Genomic DNA, 14,466 nt, shown 5'->3' on the forward strand with positions numbered 1-14,466 from the left:
ATTGAATAGTGAAGTGTCTACCATTATCCTCCTTGGATATATAGGATTCAGCAATACCAGTGTTGCTTTATATAGGAAAAAATCCCGCTCTCATTGGAGCACCACCATGACAGCCATAAGGAGTCTTCAGCAGACCCCCAGCTGTCATGACAACCCATTGTGAGACCGCGAGCACCTCGCATTGGAGCCAACAGCCAATTAGAACAGCGCGCTCCTCAGGACGTGAGCTGTGAATGCCGCTGTCAAAAGACTGGCAGCTAAGTTTAACAGGTTAACACCTGTGGACAGAGCTCCGCTCTACACAAGGATGTTAGAGGCAGATGATGGCTGAATAACACAGCCATCATCTGCTGGGAAAGATGCAATCTCAGTTCCTGAGCTCGCATCAAAGACAGGGTGCCGACAGATATCAGTAAGGGGTTAAAAAACAAAAACAATAATATGTTTGGGGGTTCAGTACTGGATTAGTGTAAGGGACTCTATACTAATACTACACAGCACAATGAAAACACTTGCCTTACCGGGGCCCCCAACACACGCTACGCCATTGACTATACATGACAAATGTATGGCCACTCCTCAGTGCCACTTTGAACTGGATAGCACTACTAACAATGGCTCAGGGTGGCGAGTTGTGAGCTGGTTCTCCATTGTTTGGTGGTGTTGGTACAGAACACTTTCCAGCTTCACACTGACCATGTACATCTAATGGTCCAACCCATCACAGGCCCCGCTACACATTGCCTTGGGTTACAATGAGATAAGAGCATAAACCCAGGGGCCAGATCTCCATTTATATCATGTTTACTAGGGAGCCAAAAGCTGAGGAAACCTAGGGCAAAGCTGATATTTGTATTCGTCACCCTACTAAACTCCTACTAGTCAGGATAATGGCCGTCACCACAGCCGGCAATGGGTGAAGATTACCTGGATGGTCTTCCCCGTTCTTGGCCTTCACCACATCCCCAGGCTTATTAGCTCTGCCGCTGGGCATATTTTCACACAGTGGAGCCAAACCTTACAGGACGAGATTAACACCATCATTAGTTTTACAGAAACATATTACATACAAGATAAAAAGTATCAGACAGGAGTAGAGATGCCATAGAAAACCTAGGACCAATGCTGAGTAACTACAATGGCCGCTGTTTGGGAGCCTCTTGGCAACAGGATCAAAGACTTGGCCGACTTCCTACTGTTCTGATAAGCCGCTGCGTGACGGGTGTTTTACTTTGTACCAAATTGATTTTTTTAAGTAATTTACTGCAGAATAATCAAATATAAAAAAAATGTCCTAAAAAGTGGTCCATGGGATGGGACAAGAAAGTAATCCATTATCGCATTTTGCCTGTTTTAAAGTTTATTTTTGTGTGTTTACGTGTCTATTTTTCTGTTTTTGCTGTCCCCGCCATTGTTGCCAGAGTTTGGGTGGTTTCGTGGAGTTTTTGTCCGATTCATCAATGGATTTAAAAAGAAAAAAATGCAGGTCAGCTATCTACTCCAATCTCCCTCTTCAGTTTTTTTTTTCTTTTAGAGAAACTTCACAAAAAAAAGTGCCACAATTCTGGGCAATTCTCCCCCCCTCCATGGAAGACAAAAAGCAATTTTAGAGAACTTTTTATATGTCACACTTAAACGCTTTAAGTTTTGATCAGTGAGGGTATGCGAGTTTAGCACCCCCCCACTGATCCATAAAACAAAAAGGTCAGGGGCACTATAATCAGAATTGTGCCCTTTTAGCTCATTTTTGGAGGGGCAGGGTTAGCATTGTATATGCTCACAAAAGTATATAAGTGGTCTGCGAAGGTTTCAGCACTCCGACACCATTAATCAAAACAGTTGATGTGTCGGAAGTTACCGTACTTAAATTGGGAGGGGAAAACATTTACAGCCAGATTTTTAAAAATTGTTCCACTGCATTTAAAACAAAATTAATTTTCAAATATTCCACAAATTTGTGTACACAGCTCATACCACGGTATGTGGTTCAATTGGTGGCATAAAAGTAAAAGTGAATAAAACTGTCATTTTCATATAGCCTTTATATAACTAAAATTGAAAGATAAATACTGTATTATTTTGCACTACACTCTAGGTTTAGAGAGCACAAAATAGGAAAAACATTTTTCCTACTAACTAAAACTTCCCGGGTAAAATGGAGAGGTCATGATCACTAATTTTAATGCACTAGGGTAGAATAGGAATGTAATAGATCAATTGTTAATGTGTATTATACACACACAGATCTGCTACGTATAGACACAGCTCTGAAACATTTGCACATTTATAGATGCACACAGCTCTGCTACATTTCCACATTTATAGATGGAAAACAGCAAAAGAGCAAAAAGGTTTACCGGTACAGGCCTCCAGACAAATGCACCATCAGGATGCAGTGGACCCATACAATTAACCCCTTCATGACCCAGCCTATTTTGACCTTAGCGACCTGGCCATTTTTGACAATATTGACCAGTGTCCCTTTATGAGGTAATAACTCAGGAACGCTTCAACGGATCCTAGCGATTCTGAGAATGTTTTTTCGTGACATATTGGGCTTCATGTTAGTGGTAAACTTAGGTCGATAATGTTTGCATTTATTTGTGAAAAAAACGGAAATTTGGCGAAAACTTTGAAAATTTTGCAATTTTCACATTTTGAATTTTTATTCTGTTAAACCAGAGAGTTATGTGACACAAAATAGTTAATAAATAACATTTCCCACATGTCTACTTTACATCAGCACAATTTCGGAAACAAATTTTTTTTTTGTTGGGAAGTTATAAGGGTTAAAAGTTGACCAGCGATTTCTCATTTTTACAACAAAATCATTTTTTTTAGGGACCACCTCACATTTGAAGTCACTTTGAGGGGTTTATATGGCAGAAAATACCCAAAAGTGACACCATTCTAAAAACTGCACCCCTCAAGCTACTCAAAACTACATTCAAGAAGATTATTAACCCTTCAGGTGCTTCACAGCAACTAAAGCAATGTGGAAGGAAAAAATGAACATTTTAATTTTTCCAACAAAAATTTTCTTTTAGCATCAATTTTTTCATTTTCACAAGGGCAACAGGATAAAATGGATCCTAAAATTTGTTGGGCAATTTCTCCTGAGTACACCGATACCTCATATGTGGTCATAAACCACTGTTTGGGCGCATGGCAGGGCTCAGAAAGGAAGGAGCGCCATTTGACTTTTTGAATGGAAAATATACTGTAATATTTAGCGGTTGCCATGTCGCGTTTGGCGTGTCCCTGTGTGCCTAAACACTGGAGCTCCCCCACAAGTGACCCCATTTTGGAAACTAGACCCTCCAAGGAACTTATCTAGATGCATAGTGAGCACTTTGAACCGCCAGGTGCTTCACAAATTGATCCGTAAAAAAAAAAAAAAAAGACTTTTCTTTTCACAAAAATTTTATTTTAGCCTCAGTTTTTTCATTTTCACATGGGCAATGGGATAAACTGGATCCTAAAATTTGTTGTGCAATTTCTCCTGAGTACAAGGATACCTCACATGTGGTCATAAACCACTGTTTCAGTGCACGGCAGGGTCCGGAAGGGAAGGAGCGCCATTTGACTTTTTGAATGGAAAATTAGCTCCAATCGTTAGTGGACACCATGTCGTGTTTGGAGAACCCCTGTGTACCTAAACATTGGAGCTCCCCCACAAGTGACCCCATTTTGGAAACTAGACCACCCAAGGAACTTATCTACAGTCATGGCCAAAAGTTTTGAGAATGACACAAATATTATATTTTCACATTATCTGCTGCCCTCTGGTTTTTATGTGTGTTTGTCAGATGTTTTTATCACATACAGAAATATAATTACAGTCATATTATGAGTAGCAAAAGGTTATATTGACAGTTAGAATGAGTTAATGCAGCAAGTCAATATTTGCAGTGTTGACCCTTCTTCAGGACCTCAGCAATTCTCCCTGGCATGCTCTCAATCAACTTCTGGATCAAATCCTGACTGAGCAGTCCATTCTTGCAAAATCAATGCTTTTATTTTGTCTGAATTTGAAGGTTTTTGTTTGTCCACCCGTCTCTTGTTGATTGACCACAAGTTCTCAATGGGATTAAGATCTGGGGAGTTTCCAGGCCATGGTCCCAAAATCTCTATGTTTTGTTCTCTGAGTCATTTAGTTATCACCTTTGCTTTATGGCAAGGTACTCCATCATGTTGAAAAAGGCATTGTTGATCGCCAAACTGCTCTTGGACGGTTGGGAGAAGTTGCTCTTGGAGGACATTCTGGTACCATTCTTTATTCATGGCTGTGTTTTTAGGCAAGACTGAGAGAGAGCCCATTCCCTTGGCTGAGAAGCAACCCCACACATGAATGGTTTCAGGATGCTTGACAGTTGGCATGAGACAAGACTGGTGGTAGCGCTCACCTGGTCTTCTCCGAATAAGCCGTTTTCCAGATGTCCCAAACAATCGAAAAGGGGATTCATCAGAGAAAATGACTTTACCCCAGTCCTCAGCAGTCCACTCCCTGTACCTCTTATAAAGAAGCAACTGAAAAAACAGTGCATAAACATCCAAAATAGGCAGAAATAACATGAATCTTTATTAAGGACACAGATAAAAATTGGCATGACAGAAGTGACACAAGCAGAACGCACAGAGGTACAGAGATTCCCTAAGGTATATCAATATGGTATAATGTATCTCCATTAGTGGTATATACAAGCCGACTAGTCATAGTGAAATAAAGGGTAAAATCCCCAGACCGTCAGGCAACCCCAAAGAAGGGGGTTATGAGAGATCAAAATACAAACATAATACTCATACCTAAGGGGGCACTGGACCACCGGCGCAAGGAAGACAGCCCAACGTATGTTTCGGAAGCTACACCGCTTCCTTCCTCAGGGGGTGTGTCATAAAAGGCCACCGGGTGTACTATAAATAGGGGTCCAAATAAACCTGAGCGCCAATCAGGGGAGCGACCAACCACCCACCCACCAACACGTTCGGGCTGGCGCTGACAATACACGGGGCCCCGTGACGTCAGACGCCAGACCACGGGCGGATGGGGGTGGAGTTAGGCGCGCGTCACCCGCGCATGCGCAGACGGCCACAAAATGGTCGCGGCCATCTTGACTGGGGGCATAATAGATGGCAAACAGAAAAATATGATATCTAACATAGTATTTGACCAAAAAAGAGCGCCAAATGTTTTACCAGTATCTAGTGCATCACATAGCGACTATATTAGGCACCATGGATAAGTATCCAATAGCATAGGTGGATAAGGTAACCGCACATGCGCAAATGACCATAAAAAATTTATATACGGCCATCAAAGATGGAAACACACCTAATAGTAAGCGTAAAAAATACCAATGTATTTATATGAAAATTTATAGATTGTTACAAAGCATCAAAAATGATTAAACACGAGGGTTATAAGGATATAGGGTAAACCAACGTATTCCAGTCCTATACAGGTTTATGACAACAATATATATACCCCATGCATTAGTTTAGTCAAAAATTATAGCCATAAAAATGTACATAGTCCTATTATAATCTAAATGGAATAAGTTAGCCCAAAAATAATGCTATTACAATGAAATATAAAGAATAATCTCTATCAACCGCATTATTATGCATTGCCCCCATATATATAACTACATATGCTTGTAAATAGAGGTGTATACAGCCATATATCAATGATCACCACATAGAAGTCCACCCATAAAAAATGGAAAAAAAATGGGCAACAAAGAGAACACATCTTCATCTTCTTGTATAGGAGAATGTTGATATATTCATAGAAGAGACGATCATATTTATCCAAAGCCTCCAGAAGATATTTCGGACCCAGACAACCCAACCAAAAAGATGCCAAATCTAAAAGACTAAAATAAAACAAAGTTAAAAAAGACACAACAAATGTCACTCCAGAAGTGTAACAGTACCACAACGGGGGAATAGGTGGAGGAGAAGAGGGAAAGATAAAAGGAAAACTCACAAAAATGGAACGAATGAAAGACATTCGTTAAGGCCATATGGATAGACTGTTTTCAATTTCCAAATCCATTTAGCTTCTAATTGACTCAATCTTTTAGAGAGACCCCCACCTCGAATATCAATTTTCAGGGCCTCAATGCCCCATACCATAAGTGAGGTGGAATCACAGCCATGGTGCTCCTTGAAATGTCTAGGTATAGTCCTCAGGGTGGAAGCATCCGTGTGGCCACGAGCCGCCTGAATCCCCAACACGTGCTCCCTGACTTGGACCTTGAATTGTCGCGTAGTAAGGCCTACATAAATAAGGCCACAGGGACACGTAGCATAGTATATGACATACCTAGTCGTACAGGTAATGCGTTGTCTAATACTGAAGACCTGATCTCCACTCGAATTGTTAAATTCAGTACACCGCATAATGTTGGGGCAGGCGACACAGTGGCCACACGGATAACAACCAACCCCGGGAATGTGACCATCCAGAAAGGTAGTTTTAGAGCCCACAGCGTAGTGGCTCATAACCAGATGATCCCTTAAGTTTCTAGACCGTCGGAACGCCATGGCTGGTCTCTCTGTTGTGATCCTGTTAATGACCGGGTCAATGCGGAGGATAGGCCATGCTTTATCAAGGGCAGAACGAACAGCCTCTGATCTAGAGCTAAAAGTAGTAATAAACCTAACAGTTTGGTTACCCCTAGATGTATTGGACATCCCTGATCTATATAATAAATCCTGCCTAGTAGCATGCTTAGCTCGATTGAAAGCAATTTTGATGGATCTCCGGCTATATCCACGTTCTAGAAATCGTTGATGAAGCTCATCCGCCCGATGAAAGAATGTCTCATCTGTAGAACAGATACGGCGCAGTCGTAAAAATTGACCGATGGGTACCACCTTAATGACATGTCTCGGATGTGCGGATGAGGCGTGCAGCAAGGAATTTGTCGCGGTAATCTTTCTAAATATGTCTGTTTGCACCATCCCATAGGGGTCCCTCCTTACGGTAACGTCCAAAAAGTCCAATTCATTAGCATCAGATGTGAACGTAAGTATAATATTACGGTCATTGTTGTTCAATTTTGAGATAAGCTGCGCAAGGTCGACGGAGCTGCCTTGCCAGATGAAGAATATATCATCAATGTACCGCGTACAAAGGGGGACACGGCACATTGACACATCCTCATCTGACAAAAAGAGGTCCCTCTCCCACAGCCCCAGGAATAGACCAGCATAGGTGGGCGCAAAGGCCGCACACATGGCGGTCCCCTGGAGCTGGAGGTAGACCTGTTATAGAAAATTGACCTATAACCCCCTCTCATACTTATCTCAGCTGGAAACAATTCTGAAAAGATCTCTACGGGATGGCGTTATCACCAAACCATTATTTTCAGCATTAATGGTTCCTGAACCCACGATCCCAACTCTGTATCTGCTCCCTAAGATACATAAGAGCTCCTCGGTGCCACCCGGACGACCTATAGTGTCGGGACGTGGCAACTTTCTGGAAAATATAAACAAATGGATAGATTACCACCTGCAACCTCTTGTTATGAGCCTCCCTTCCTTCCTCCGTGACACTGGGGATCTGCTGCGCAGGGTCAACAGACTCTGCCTTGAGGGTGACACTCTTCTAGTTTCAGCAGATGTGGAGTCCCTATATACTAACATCAGACATTCGGATGGCCTGAGAGCCGTGAAATTCTTTTTGGAGACTTCTCCTTTGGCTCCCAGGCTTAGGGACCTTCTGCTGGAACTATTAGAGTTCACCCTCACGCACAATTTTTTTGTGTTCAAGGGGTCCTTCTACCTCCAGCTCCAGGGGACCGCCATGGGTGCGGCCTTTGCGCCCACCTATGCTGGCCTATTCCTGGGGCTGTGGGAGAGGGACCTCTTTTTGTCAGATGAGGATGCGTCAATGTGCCGTGTCCCCCTTTGGACGCGGTACATTGATGATATATTCTTCATCTGGCAAGGCAGCTCCGTCGACCTTGCGCAGCTTATCTCAAAATTGAACAGCAATGACCGTAATATTATACTTACGTTCACATCTGATGCTAATGAATTGGACTTTTTGGACGTTACCGTAAGGAGGGACCCCTATGGGATGGTGCAAACAGACATATTTAGAAAGATTACCGCGACAAATTCCTTGCTGCACGCCTCATCCGCACATCCAAGACATGTCATTAAGGCGGTACCCATCGGTCAATTTTTACGACTGCGCCGTATCTGTTCTACAGATGAGACATTCTTTCATCGGGCGGATGAGCTTCGTCAACGATTTCTAGAACGTGGATATAGCCGGAGATCCATCAAAATTGCTTTCAATCGAGCTAAGCATGCTACTAGGCAGGATTTATTATATAGATCAGGGATGTCCAATACATCTAGGGGTAACCAAACTGTTAGGTTTATTACTACTTTTAGCTCTAGATCAGAGGCTGTTCGTTCTGCCCTTGATAAAGCATGGCCTATCCTCCGCATTGACCCGGTCATTAACAGGATCACAACAGAGAGACCAGCCATGGCGTTCCGACGGTCTAGAAACTTAAGGGATCATCTGGTTATGAGCCACTACGCTGTGGGCTCTAAAACTACCTTTCTGGATGGTCACATTCCCGGGGTTGGTTGTTATCCGTGTGGCCACTGTCTCGCCTGCCCCAACATTATGCGGTGTACTGAATTTAACAATTCGAGTGGAGATCAGGTCTTCAGTATTAGACAACGCATTACCTGTACGACTAGGTATGTCGTATACTATGCTACGTGTCCCTGTGGCCTTATTTATGTAGGCCTTACTACGCGACAATTCAAGGTCCAAGTCAGGGAGCACGTGTTGGGGATTCAGGCGGCTCGTGGCCACACGGATGCTTCCACCCTGAGGACTATACCTAGACATTTCAAGGAGCACCATGGCTGTGATTCCACCTCACTTATGGTATGGGGCATTGAGGCCCTGAAAATTGATATTCGAGGTGGGGGTCTCTCTAAAAGATTGAGTCAATTAGAAGCTAAATGGATTTGGAAATTGAAAACAGTCCATCCATATGGCCTTAACGAATGTCTTTCATTCGTTCCATTTTTGTGAGTTTTCCATTTATCTTTCCCTCTTCTCCTCCACCTATTCCCCCGTTGTGGTACTGTTACACTTCTGGAGTGACATTTGTTGTGTCTTTTTTAACTTTGTTTTATTTTAGTCTTTTAGATTTGGCATCTTTTTGGTTGGGTTGTCTGGGTCCGAAATATCTTCTGGAGGCTTTGGATAAATATGATCGTCTCTTCTATGAATATATCAACATTCTCCTGTACAAGAAGATGAAGATGTGTTCTCTTTGTTGCCCATTTTTTTTCCATTTTTTATGGGTGGACTTCTATGTGGTGATCATTGATATATGGCTGTATACACCTCTATTTACAAGCATATGTAGTTATATATATGGGGGCAATGCATAATAATGCGGCTGATAGAGATTATTCTTTATATTTCATTGTAATAGCATTATTTTTGGGCTAACTTATTCCATTTAGATTATAATAGGACTATGTACATTTTTATGGCTATAATTTTTGACTAAACTAATGCATGGGGTATATATATTGTTGTCATAAACCTGTATAGGACTGGAATACGTTGGGTTACCCTATATCCTTATAACCCTTGTGTTTAATCATTTTTTATGCTTTGTAACAATCTATAAATTTTCATATAAATACATTGGTATTTTTTACGCTTACTATTAGGTGTGTTTCCATCTTTGATGGCCGTATATAAATTTTTTATGGTCATTTGCGCATGTGCGGTTACCTTATCCACCTATGCTATTGGATACTTATCCATGGTGCCTAATATAGTCGCTATGTGATGCACTAGATACTGGTAAAACATTTGGCGCTCTTTTTTGGTCAAATACTATGTTAGATATCATATTTTTCTGTTTGCCATCTATTATGCCCCCAGTCAAGATGGCCATCTATTATGCCCCCTTTTGGAAACTAGACCCCCAAGGAGCTTATCTAGATGTGTAGTGAGCACTTTGAACCCCCAAGTGCTTCACAGAAGTTTATAAACGCAGAGCCATGAAAATAAAAAATCATTTTTTTTCCTCAAAATGATTTTTTTAGCCCGATATTTTTTATTTTCACAAGGGTAACAGGATAAATTGGACCCCTAAAGTTGCTGTTCAGTTTGTCCTGAGTACGCTGGCACCCCATATGTGGGGGGGGGGAACCACTGTTTGGGCGCATGGCAGGGCTCAGAAGGGAAGGAGCGCCATTTGACTTTTTGAATGGAAAATTAGCTCCAATCGTTAGCGGACACCATGTCGTGTTTGGAGAGGCCCTGTCTGCCTACACTTTGGAGCTCCCCCACAAATCACCCCATTTTGGAAACTAGACCCCCTAAGGAAGTTATCTAGATGCATAGTGAGCACTTTGAACCCCCCAGGTGCTTTACAGAAGTGTATAACGCAGAGCTGTGTAAATAAAAATATTTTTTTTTCCTCAAAAATTTTTTGATTTTTTGATTTGATTTTTTAGCCCGCTATTTTTTATTTTCACAATAGTAACAGGAGAAATTGGACACCAAAAGTTGTTGTCCGGTTTGTCCTGAGTACGCTGGTACCCAATATGTGGGGAGGGACCACTGTTTGGGCACATGTCGGGGCTTGGAAGGGAAGTAGTGACGTTTTGAAATACTGACTTGATGGAATAGTCTGCGGGCATCATGTTACGTTTGCAGAGCCTCTGATGTGCCTAAACAGTGGAAACCCCCCACAAGTGACCCCATTTTGGAAACTAGACCACCCAAGGAACTTATCTAGATGTGTGGTGAGCACTTTGAACCCCCAAATGCTTCACCGAAGTTTATAACTCAGAGCCGTGAAAATAAAAATCATTTTTTTAGCCCCCAATTTCTTATTTTCCCAAGGGTAACAGGAGAAATTAGACCCCCAAAGTTGTTGTGCAATTTTTCCTGAGTACGCTGATACCCATATGTGGGGGGTAAACAACTGTTTGGGCACACGTCGGGGCTCGAAATGGAGAGAGCGCTGTTTGACATTTTGAACGCAAAATTGGCTGGAATAAATCGTGGCGCCATGTCGCGTTCGGAGACCCCGTGATGTGCCTAAACAGTGGAAACCCCTCAATTCTAACTCCAACTCTAACCCCAACACACCCCTAACCCTAATCCCAACCATAACCCTAACCACAACCCTAACGCCAACACACCCCTAACCCTAATCCCAACTCTAACCCTAACTACAAGCCTAATCCTAATCCCAGCCCTAACCCTAATTCCAACCCTAACCCTAATTTTAACCCTAATTCCAACCCTAACCCTAGTCCTAACCATAACCCTAATTCCAACCCTAACCCTAATTCTAGCCCTAACCCTAATTCTAGCCCTAACTATAACCCTAATTACAACCCTAACCCTAGTTCGAACCCTAAATGGAAAAAAAAAATATTTTTTTTATTTTATTATTTGCGCCTGGCTATGGGGGTGATAAAAGGGGGGTGTATTTACTTTTTTTTCATTTTGATCACTGTGAGAGTGTATCACAGTGATCAAAATGAAAAATGAACGGGCAGCCGGCAAATTCATGGGCGCCGCCATCTTGGACAATGGCAGGCGCACTGCGCATGCGCCCGCCATTTTCCAAGATGGCGGGCCGCTGGGAGCCACGGCGGGACACCGGGAGCACCATCGGAGGTCCCAGGGGGGATCGGAAGGTGGGAGGGAGCGATAGGAAGGGGAGGGGGAGCAGATGATGACGGCGGCGGCAACCGGTTGTTTCATCGGTATTCTTGCACCTGTGTTGCCATCTTAACCCCTTCACGACCCATGACGCCTACGTAGGCGTCATGAAAAGTCGTGCCCAAACGACCTATGATGCCTACGTAGGCGTCATGCTATAAATAGCCCCCCTGCGGGTCGGGTGACCGGGGTCAGTCGGTGTGGGGGGGGTCGGGTGTCGGTGTCTAGCCATGTCCGATGCTATTGCAGCATCGGCCATGGCTGGATTGTAATATTTCACCAAATTTCATTGGTGAAATATTACAAATCGCTGATTGGCTGTTTCACTTTTAACAGCCAATCAGAGCGATCGTAGGCACGTGGGGGTTAAGCCACGCCCCCTGGGATTAACCGTAGAGTGTCCTCTGTGTGCGGGTCGGGTGACCTTTCAGTGACCCCGGTCACCCGACCCGCAGGGGGGCTATTTATAGCATGACGCATACGTAGGCGTCATAGGTCGTTTGGGCACGACTTTTCATGACGCCTACGTAGGCGTCATGGGTCGTGAACGGGTTAAGATGGCAACACAGGTGCAAGAATACCGATGAAACAACCGCTCGCAGCCTACCAATACATGGAGGGGGCGGTTGCCTGGTATGTTAATGCACAACAAAACACTTGTATGCGGCGCTATTCACACTATGGCCATGCACAGCATCCAGGCCAGCCTAGTAGAGACACCCTTCTATGAGCTCAGGCGGGCTGGCCAAGCGCTATCAAAATGCATGCCATGTGAACAGACACCGCAGTTTACAAGACCAAATGGGCCCAAGTGCACCCTGAATAAAAAGTGCAAAAAACACATTAAAAAATGTGGAGCATTGGCTGACATTTTGGCCAAAATACGCGAGCCCGTAACCTGCGTCAAAAATCTCCACGTTTACGGGTACCCAACACTAAATCCTAAGCTGATATTTTGGCCATCTTAATTATATGGGTCCACTGCATCCTGACTGCATTTGTCTGGATGCCTGGACGGGTAAACCTTTTTGCTCTTTTGCTGTTTTCTATTATTGGTGGATTTTCAAGTCTGTGCCGTATCACATTTATAGATGCACACAGCTCGCTACATTTGCACATTTATAGTTGCACACAGCTCTGCTACATTTCCACATTTATAGTTGCACACAGCTCTGCTACATTTGCTCATTTATTGATGCACACAGCTCACTACATTTGCACATTTATAGTTGCACACAGTTCTGCTACATTTCCACATTTATAGTTGCACACAGCTCTGCTACATTTGCACATTTATAGTTGCACACAGCTCTGCTACATTTGCACATTTATAGTTGCACACAGCTCTGCTACATTTGCACATTTATAGATGCACACAGCTCACTACATTTGCACATTTATAGTTGCACACAGCTCTGCTACATTTCCACATTTATAGTTGCACACAGCTCTGCTACATGGGCACATTTATAGATGCACACAGCTCTGCTACATTTGCACATTTATAGATGCACACAGCTCTGCTACATTTCCACATTTATAGATGCACACAGCTCTGCTACATTTCCACATTTATAGATGCACACAGCTCTGCTACATTTGCACATTTATAGATGCACACAGCTCTGCTACATTTCCACATTTATAGATGCACACAGCTCTGTGTACATTTCCACATTTATAGATGCACACAGCTCTGCTACATTTGCACATTTATAGATGCACACTGCTCGCTACATTTGCACATTTATAGATGCACACAGCTCTGCTACATTTCCACATTTATAGATGCACACAGCTCTGCTACATTTGCACATTTATAGATGCACACTGCTCGCTACATTTGCACATTTATAGATGCACACAGCTCTGCTACATTTGCACATTTATAGATGCACACTGCTCGCTACATTTGCACATTTATAGACACACAGTGATTGGAAAGGATGCGGTGTCTAGTAATGGGCAGTCTGACTATTTCGGGTGACCTGGATAATTTGGCTTCGCTCAAAGAGAGCAGGGCTCCTTTGGATCCCAATTAAATGTGAGATCACTCTAGAGGACACATACACACATTTAAAATGGACTTTATACTGCCGAAACCCCGCAAACGTGTAGCCAACCAATACAACTGCTGGCAGGGTTTCAGCCACCAAACACTGTAATTTTACCCCCAGTGAGAGCCATTCAGAGACTTCAGGTGGCCCTCACTGGGATGCTGGCTCTCTTCGTTCACAGAGCCAGTTCTTTGTACGGGGTCGCTCGTGAACCACTAGAGTTTGCGTTCTCCTCCATCACAGGAAGCTTCCTCCGGAATTTAAGACACACACTTTTTAGTAGTAAGTTTTTCTTACTAAAAAGTGCATCTGATAATTTTTGGGGATAACCACACTTACTTACCAATGAGATTAATGGGTAATTTGAGAGTCGCAGCAGTCAAGATGGCAGAACAGACCGTCGCTGCACCACCCATATCCGCTCTCATTGCATCCATTCCAGATGATGGCTTCAAGGAAATCCCACCACTTAGAAAAAGAGACATTTTGGGGTCAGTGGTACTTTCAACAAGGCACAAAATGCTCTGTAGTTTTAGTCTGCACATATTCATCAGGAGGATGTGCGCCCAGCTGATAGTTGCTGCCCGGGGCAGGGACTGTGCTAGTAGTAATACATTGCTTCCATCATCTAGGTACACACAAGTAAAAAAACCTCCATACTGT

The 14,466-nt window shown here is 43.2% G+C and overlaps 1 pseudogene; it reads right to left on the reverse strand.

The window, feature by feature from the left end:
* Positions 1–14,466, reverse strand: part of LOC141075001 (cytosol aminopeptidase-like) — a 46,717-nt pseudogene that overhangs the window by 3,679 nt on the left and 28,572 nt on the right.

Source organism: Dendrobates tinctorius, unplaced genomic scaffold (genome assembly GCF_039654945.1).
Source record: "Dendrobates tinctorius isolate UK_male_01 unplaced genomic scaffold, ASM3965494v1 ptg000347l, whole genome shotgun sequence".
NCBI lineage: Eukaryota > Metazoa > Chordata > Amphibia > Anura > Dendrobatidae > Dendrobates > Dendrobates tinctorius.